Source organism: Sinocyclocheilus rhinocerous, unplaced genomic scaffold, assembly GCF_001515625.1.
Source record: "Sinocyclocheilus rhinocerous isolate Xijiao unplaced genomic scaffold, SAMN03320098_v1.1 scaffold344, whole genome shotgun sequence".
NCBI lineage: Eukaryota > Metazoa > Chordata > Actinopteri > Cypriniformes > Cyprinidae > Sinocyclocheilus > Sinocyclocheilus rhinocerous.
The window spans coordinates 446,184-455,054 of NW_015627959.1; the positions used below are offsets into that span (position 1 = coordinate 446,184).

General features: G+C 37.8%; 1 protein-coding gene and 1 pseudogene across 2 annotated transcripts in view; both read left to right on the top strand.

The window, feature by feature from the left end:
* Nucleotides 1–1,508, top strand: part of LOC107737099 (storkhead-box protein 2-like) — a 43,693-nt pseudogene extending 42,185 nt beyond the window's left edge.
* A 5,568-nt stretch (nucleotides 1,509–7,076) lies between these two features.
* LOC107737124 (transmembrane protein 134-like) overlaps nucleotides 7,077–8,871 on the top strand; it is an 8,444-nt gene continuing 6,649 nt past the window's right edge. Inside the window, exon 1 of one of the 2 annotated variants that reach the window (XM_016548561.1) lies at nucleotides 7,077–7,101. The gene's annotated coding sequence lies outside the window, so the exon portion shown is untranslated. The remainder of the gene's footprint in view (nucleotides 7,102–8,871) is intronic. The other variant, XM_016548560.1, reaches the window with a different exon arrangement.

Below are 8,871 nucleotides of genomic sequence, written 5' to 3' on the forward strand. Positions count from 1 at the left end.
CCACACACACACACACACACACACACACACACACACACACAAAATCATTCACTATTTTCTGGATGACTCATCACATTAGCGATGATGTCATTTCACAGCTCCTGGAAAAACATCAGCATAGCTCTTGTGCATAGACACAATTTAGTTTGTGATTGATGTAAGGTAGTAATGCAATTACACAGAGTGGAAATGCAAAAGACAAAAAAAAAACCTGCATGTTTATCTGTGCAGTACTGATGTTAAATACATTATATAATACTGAGTTTAATATGTGCTTTTAAAGCAATAGTTTTCCACAAAAATGTCATAATTTACTTAACCTTGTGTCATTCCAAACCTGTATGGCTAACTTTCTTCCATGGCACACAAAATGAAGAATTTGATTACTATTTTTCATGTAATTACAGTGAATTACAGTGAAAGCTTCAGAAAACACAAGACACAAAATCACAATAAAAGAATCACTAAATACTTGTGAACACATTTGCCACTTCTCTCATGAATGCACTCTGGAGAGCTACAGTATGTGAAGATTTTCAGTGAATAAAGATTTCAATTACAGTCTGTTTCTTACAACACAGTCATATGGACCTCTTTTATAATACATTTATGGTGCTTTTGTGTCCATTTTGAATTGTGTAAGCTTCAGTATCTGCTCATTGTAATTTCATGCACAAAGGCAGGGAAAACTTCTTCAGAATTTTTCCTTTTGTTTTCTGTGGAAACATTCTGTGGAATACAGCCATACCATACGAGCATGAGTAAATGATGATTTAATATTTTGTCAAGCTATTCCTTTAATCCACTTCTCCCTACAGTATAACCTCTTTCTTGTGGTTGGCTGTCAGTGCTTCTGGTTTAGTTGCTTGAACATATGATTGTTGTCATACTGTCATACAAAGGAGTACACCGTTTTTGTACAGCTAAACAATCCTGCAAACCAGAGTGAAACCATAGGTAAGGGTGAGGTTGTGTATTTTTTTGTCTTTCTGAGGAATTGTGTGATGGTTTGTATTGTTTCTCCTGCCTCAAAGTAATGATCCAGTTAGCTTGTCTTAAACTCTACTCTTTGTTCTTTCTCTATCCCTTCTTCTCTGGTCATTTTCTCACCTCCACCACTTTCTCAGCACACGGGAAAGCCTGGCGTCCAACACCTCAAGCATTGTGGAGAGTAACCGGAGACAGAATTCGGCCCTAAGTCCAGGCCACATGGGTACCACCAGCATCGGCCCCCCATTCAGCTTCCGTGCAATCCCAGAGCCCCCCACAACACAACCTGAGAAACTGCAGAAATCCCCCAACTGCCTTGCCTCCATCACCAGCGTCTGACACGGGCCTATCTGAGTTGACGTAGGGTCAGGGTGATCTGCAATGTTGGGGTGCCTAAGTGCAGGAGGTTGGGTGATTTGCTCCATCAAGCACCTCGACTACATGGGGACTGTTAAACCCACAGGCATGGCTTCCAGAGACTGTTCCCACAGCATAAATGGTCACTGCAAAAAAAAAAATTAAAAGGGAAAAACATGGAAAAGGAAATTTCACATCATAGGATTATTTACCCTAACAAGCAATTAATCAGGAAATTATTCAGTCGGAATCAACCATTATTTTCAAGATAGGCTTGAAGTAACTGGTAATTTAATAATGTTTTGTTTTCGAGAGTATTTTTGTCAGCCACAGATTAGAGATCATCCAGCCAGTGGATTAAGTTTGCACGCATTAAGAAATAGATGCTGATGTGCAGGTCAAAGGTATTATTGGTATGCAGTACAAGTTAAAAAATGAGGCATAAAAGCCCTTATCTGAGCAACATTTAATTCATGGTTCATAAAGTTGTATAATATTCCTAAAAATAAATACATTTGTCATGACACTGTTAGCTACATTGGTGACAATAAGAATCATACTCGCATGCAGAGGCGGACAGTAGTGAAGTATTTTTACTTTACTCAAGTAAATTTAAAAAGTATCTGTAGTTTATCAGAGTGTTTTTCTTTGGAAAGCTTTACTTCAATACATTCCAAAGCATAATGTCATACTTTTTACTGCTCTTCATTTCATAAATAAAAGTTGTTGTTTGTTTTACCTTTAATACTTACGAACATTAAAAATTTAGTATTTTCTTGTACTCAAGTAAATCTTTGAATTACTTTTAGTTGAGTAAAAGTAAGAAAGTAATAGATTTCTAATGTAATTAAGTATTAAAGGGGTCATATGATGCGATTTCAATTTTTCCTTTCTCTTTGGAGTGCACCGGCGATGACATGACTGTGGCGTCAAATCATTTATGTCCCCACGCATCATGTACGTGGTCAGGCGTTGACGTCATCAAATTGCGATCGGTTCGTGAGATCGGCCAAATAGTGAGTACCGATCGAGTTGTGAAATGTGATTATCGGCCGATACTGATCTCTGGCCGATCGATCGGAGCATCCCTACTGTTTTCCATACGTTCATATTTTATGCTTTATCCTGTTAACTTTCATGACACTTTTTGATCGTAGACGTAAAATACAAACTTAAATAGTTGTAATTCATGAATGCTTTGGAATACAGAATACACAAATCTAAGCCATACATTGTTTTAGGATGAAGTTTCTGTGAGACGTATAGCTTCTGCATCATAAGATACCAGCAAGTGACACTCACAATCCACAAGACACTTCCCTAACCATAGGATCTGACAGTTACATAACTGCAACGTAATTTGATGACCAAACTTTTGTTGTGGCAACATCAACCGGATAGGCCTAAATGGGTTGCCACATCAGGATTCTTACTCCTACAGAGCCCAAACAAAAATGTTACATAAAAAGTAAACGTTTCCCTTCAGTTTTGCTGCAGGGCACCTTAGATGCACTTACAGACGTGTACATTGGCAATCCGGGATCTTTACATAACACCCCTGTCCTGTGCAGCTCGCTAATGTACCAAGAGGCTCTGTATCAGCCAGCTGGATACTGCCTATTGGGAGATAGAGGATCTGCCGCAAGTAGAAAAATCTCTTTTTGTCTCATTAGACACACACACAGGAGACACGTCAAGTTGATACTTCTCAGACTTTGAAATACACCATACATTTTTAATATGAATTTTGATTAACAGCAGAGGCGGACAGTAGTGAAGTATTTTTACTTTACTCAAGTAAATTTAAAAAGTATCTGTAGTTTATCAGAGTGTTTTTCTTTGGAAAACTTTACTTCACTACATTCCAAAGCATAATGTCATACTTTTTACTGCTCTTCATTTCATAAATAAAAGTTGTTGTTTGTTTTACCTTTAATACTTAAGAACATTAAAAATGTAGTACTTTCTTGTACTCAAGTAAATCTTTGAATTACTTTTACTTGAGTAAAAGTAAGAAAGTAATAGATTTCTAATGTAATTAAGTATTAAATGATGTTTAATATGAAACGTAGTGCAGTAATAAGTAGAATATTATGCTTTGGAATGTTGTGAAGTAAAGTTTTCTAAAGAAAAACACTCTGATAAAGTACAGACACCTGAAAAGTACTTTTACAGCAGAGTAAAAATACTTCACTGCTTAATAAAACAATACATAGACTGAATTAGTGGGAAAAAATGATCTCATTCTGAAATTAAGGCTTTGTTTTTTTGTTTTTTTTTACCCAAATGTATTGTGCATACAATTACTTTGTATGCAACTTTACACTAAGTAATGGATTTACCTGTTTCATTAAAGTTCATATTTAATCTCAGGTCATGAATAGTTAACTCTCCTAAGAAGAGGTAAAAACATCAGTCAGTCTGTAATCATGTATCTGTGGATCGTTTCACCAATCTTTGTTTCTTAAGGGAATAAAACGCTCTCTGTAGACAAAAATATGAACGATTTCAATTGAATTTTCGTCTCCATTTAACTCAGATGTAGATTATTTTTATTGTTATTCCCTTTTGAAATAAAAACAGGTGTGTGTTTTATGCCGGTGTGAATCTGATACATAGTCTCATGAACCAGGACACTTGTGGATGTCATTGTTGGTTTGGAAACATGCTTGTCTTCTGTGTAGCTTGATGGCTTTATTTATTGTCATGAAAGAAGGAAGATGTTGGAAATCACAATGGCGGGAACACGGGGGTTGCATCCAAAACACTCCAAGGAAAGGTCATACAGTTCTCTTCCTTTGGGCCAGTGGGATTCAGAGACTAGGCCCTTTTGCTGCTCCGATAAAAATCTTGCTTTTTAAAGATTTTCTTACATTAGTTGAATCCAGACCACTATGGCTATTTTTTTAACCTTTTTGTTTGTTTTGTTGTTTTCCTTGGGAATTGAGCTGTTTTTGATCATTACTCAAATCATGTCCCTGACCTCAGTGGAAAATATGGTCAACAGATGATATGGTTAAAAATTTTGCCCCAGCCAACACATGATATGTACTGTATATTCACAATCTTCTCAATCTTTTCATGATTTCAATAAATGCTTGTTTTAGGTTGGAACAACTTATTCAGTGAAAGTATGTACAAATAATTTGCTCCGCTGTTATTTATCATTCCTTTCAAATGTCACAGTTGAATAGATTACATCAGGTTTTGACCTGCCATGTGGAATATACAGTAAGTCTCAGATCTCATTTCAAAGATTGAATTAAACATTAGAATACTTGCTTTGAACATTTGGACTATGGCTTTAACTGTTTGGAGTGCCATCTCAAGAAAGCACCAGAATTAACGTGTCCTTGCTGGCAGTGACTCGGTGAGATTTTGGAAAGAGAGCAGAGCTCATGTTGCATCCATTGGTGCTATTATGTGGTGATCCTCCCTTTTTATCTTTTATTTGTTTCTTTGCTCATACCCTCCACAGTTGTGTTGCTTTATGATGAGTGTTCAGGTGGATATCCTGTAGTGGGACTTATTGTGTTTGAATCAAAGACACTAACCACTTTCAGCTCACTCCCTCTCGCTTGACTATTATCCACACACACCTGCAATCAGCCATGCAAACTACCCTAAACCCCACATACATGCACATAACTAGCTACCTCCACCAACTGTGTAACAACAAGGTAGGGACGTGTACAGATTTGGATTCTTTGCCTGTGGAACACAGCGCTATCAGCCTCTTATCTGTGAATGTTGACAAGGAGCGGCGGCCATTGTAATTAAGAGGACTAATTCTAAAGTAATCAGTATTAAGTGCTGTAGTTTCAACTCAATTTTTCTCAGTTTTTGACAGAGGTGTCTTTTACTTATTTGCAAGTTGTGTATAAATCTGTCTAGCACCACATCAACAAAACATTTCCAATTTTATGTTTTCCCTCCAATGTGTTTATGAAGCCATTTTCAGTTCTCTGCTGTCCTCTTCACATGAATATTTGTTTATCTGCTTCATTATTTCAAGCCCAGTGAGTAACCGTAACTCTAGTTTGTTAAAAATGCATCTACATGGAAATCAAGGGACTACATTCTATATTATAAATAAGCACCTCAATGGGTATTTTAAAATGGAACAGGTCAGGAGTTCACCAATCCTAAACATTTAGCCTAAATCAGAACTAGTTCACCTGCCTTCTACTTTTTGGCAGTACTGTTTACAATAGTATTGTTTTCAGTTTCCCACCTAATATTTGAGTGGTCAGCGGTTAGGGTCCAAACAGCCTCTTAGACCCTGTAGTTGGAGGTGGGATGAAGATTGTGGATAGGTAAGAGCCTCATATATTACATGGTAATTTTACATCATTGTTAGGCATCATAGATGCACACCAGAGAGCAACATTAGGCAGAGCAAGCACCTCATAACGTCTGCTCTATAAATAGATGCTTTCTCAAATCATTGCAACAGAACTTTACTTAAAACAACGATTTAAGTCCTGAAGCATATTTCAGTTCAGTGATGAATACAACCTCTGCAGAACTTCAATCACTTTTGAATGTGTTTTTTTTTTTTTTTGGACAATACAAACACATGGCCTCCTTTACTTAACAGGCTCTGTCAGAGGATGCTTTTTGGATATCTGTCACATTTTGTGAAATTTAGTTTTAATTTTAACCCCCTCCTTTGTCTGGTGAACCTGTTATTTTCTCATTAGTTTTTGATAGATAAAAGGGAGTAATGCAGCCAAGACTGCCTTGTAAAAAAACATGTTTGCACTGAAATGCCTGGCCTCTGGTTGCTGTTAAATTCATCCAAGACGGATGCTTTGTTTATATTGTAAAATATTTCATATGAAATAAAAATGACCATGAAATGTCTTCCCTTAACATTATGGAATTTAGAACCACGTCAGACAACATTGTTTCTAAATGGTGACAGTGTACAGTATCATACTGTAAATGAAATCAATCTGCCATGCTTAGTATAACTTCAAAACAAAACTGAAAGATATGAGGGATCTTTTTGTAATGTCTATAATATTTGAAAAGAAGTCCCTATTTGTGTAGTAATGGTGTTTCATCGTTGTGGTAGTGTATGTGATAAACCCAGTTGGGAGATTGTGTTACTTTTTCAGACAATAAAATAACATGTTTGGTTATATGTTTTAAATGTCTTGTGTCTTGAAACCTTTCAGTGTAATGTCTTTAAGTTGAGTTATACATTAGCTGTAAGTATTTTGGATGGCACTTCTACATTATGATGCTGGTTGATTATTATTACCTAAACAGCGCATGACATTTCAGTAATCATTTATACAGTTTTGAGAGAAATCTGTTAGCATGCCATAATGAAAACTGAAGTGATTCAAAAACAATTGTGAGACGGGCATGAAAGACATTTTTTTTTTTTCAATTTATTGAATGTAATCACTTGTTCATGATGCATTCCATTTCCAATGGAAGATTATATTGTCTTACAGGTTCAAATCATTCTTTAAATCATAATCAATCAGATTATTTGAATATGATTAAAGTAAAAAAGCCTGAAATTGCAAGGCTTCATGGATCAGCTTAATGGATCCCTGTAAAACGTAATAAATAATCTACACTCACCAGCCACGTTATTAGGTACACCTGTTCAATTGTTCATTAACGCAAATATCTAATCAGCCAATCACATGGCAGCAACTAAATGCATTTATGCATGTAGACATGGTCAAGAAGATGTGCTGAAGTTCAAACCGAGTATCAGAATGGGTAAGAAAGGTGATTTAAGTAACTTTGAACGTGGCATGGTTGTTGGTGCCAGATGGCCTGGTCTGAGTATTTCAGAAACTGCTGATCTACTGGGATTTTCATGTACAACCATTAGCTTTAAAGAGAATGGTCAGAAAAAGAGAAAATCCAGTGAGTGGCAGTTTTGAGGGCAAAAATACCTTGATGTCAGAGGAGAATGACCAGACTGGTTTTAGAGTCCACAGAAAGGCAACAGTAGCTCAACCACTCAATACAACTGAGGTACACAGAAGAGCATCTCTGAATGCACAACATGTCAAACCTTGAAGCAGATGGACTACAGCAGCAGAAGACCACACCTGGTGCCACTCCTGTCAGCTAAGAACAGGAAACTGAGGATACAGTTCACAAAACTGGACAACAGAAGATTGGGAAAAGGTTGCCTGTTCTGATGAGTCTCGAATTTTGTGAGCGACATTTGGATGGTAGGGCCAGAATTGGGCATAATCAACATGAAAGCATGGACCCATCCTACCTTGTATCAATGGTTCAGGCCGCTGGTGGTGGTGTAATGGTGTGGGGGAGTATTTTCTTGGCATACTCTGGGCCCCTTGTACCACTTGAGCATCATTTAAATGCCATAGTCTACTGAAGGATAACGCCCAATGTCACAAAGCCTAAATCATCTCAAACTATGATAAGTGACAATGAGTTGACTACTCGCCACAGTCACCAGATTTCCATCCAGTAGTGCACCTTTGGGATGTGGTGGAATGGGAGATTCGTATCACTTGCGAATTCAACCGACTGCTCGAGGCCAGCATGAAACACGCTCAGGACAGTTGATGGGCCACTGCTGCATTTTGTCACGAAAGCTTATTTGCATGTGTTTTTAAGCCTTGCCAATTTAAACATTCAAGAGATTTGCAAAAGAACTCAACTGAGGTCAAGCGCGCTGTGTTCGGTTCACACACAGTGAGCCGCGTTTCAGACTAGGGAACACCGTATTGAGTTCTCTTTCACGTCTTCTTGCGCTTGAACGATCAAATTCACCTCACCAATTTAAACATTCAGGCACAAAAAGAAACGAAAGAGCTTCATTCAGCACCCGCGCGCAGAAATAGCCGCGTCTCACAGCCCGTCGATGCCGAATTGAGTTTTGCGTCTTGCGCTTATGTCGAAATGCCCATCTTGGCGAGTATTCTCGAAATGTTGTTGGTTATGTCTGAAGTGAACGTAAAAAGAAATTGGATGTGTATTACTATATTGGATCCATGCATTGTCTCTTAAAGTCACCGCACCTAATTTACCAGCTGCTGTTGGTGTTCTCAAAGGGTTACTCCACCCCAAACTGAAAATCTTGTCATTAATCACTTACCCCCATGTCATTCCAAACCCATAAAAGCTTTGTTCGCCTTCGAAACACAATTTAAGATATTTTGGATGAAAACCGGGAGGCTTGTGACTGTCCCATTGACTGCCAAGTAAATAACACTGTCAAGGCCCAGAAAAGTATGAAAGACATCGTCAAAATAGTCCATCTGCCATCAGTGGTTCAATCTGAATTTTATGAAGCGACGAGAATACTTTTTGTACGCGAAGAAAATAAAATAACGACTTTATTCAACAATTCGTCTCCGCATCACCGTAGCGCCATTTTGGAGAGTATCCACTGAACGCAAACTGCGTATGCTGTTCTTTGTCAGCCGCACCACACGGATACGCTGTTTTCATTCAAATCAAAGCGTAAATAAACGTAGAAAACGTATCCGTGTGGTGCGGCTGACACAGACAAGTAGA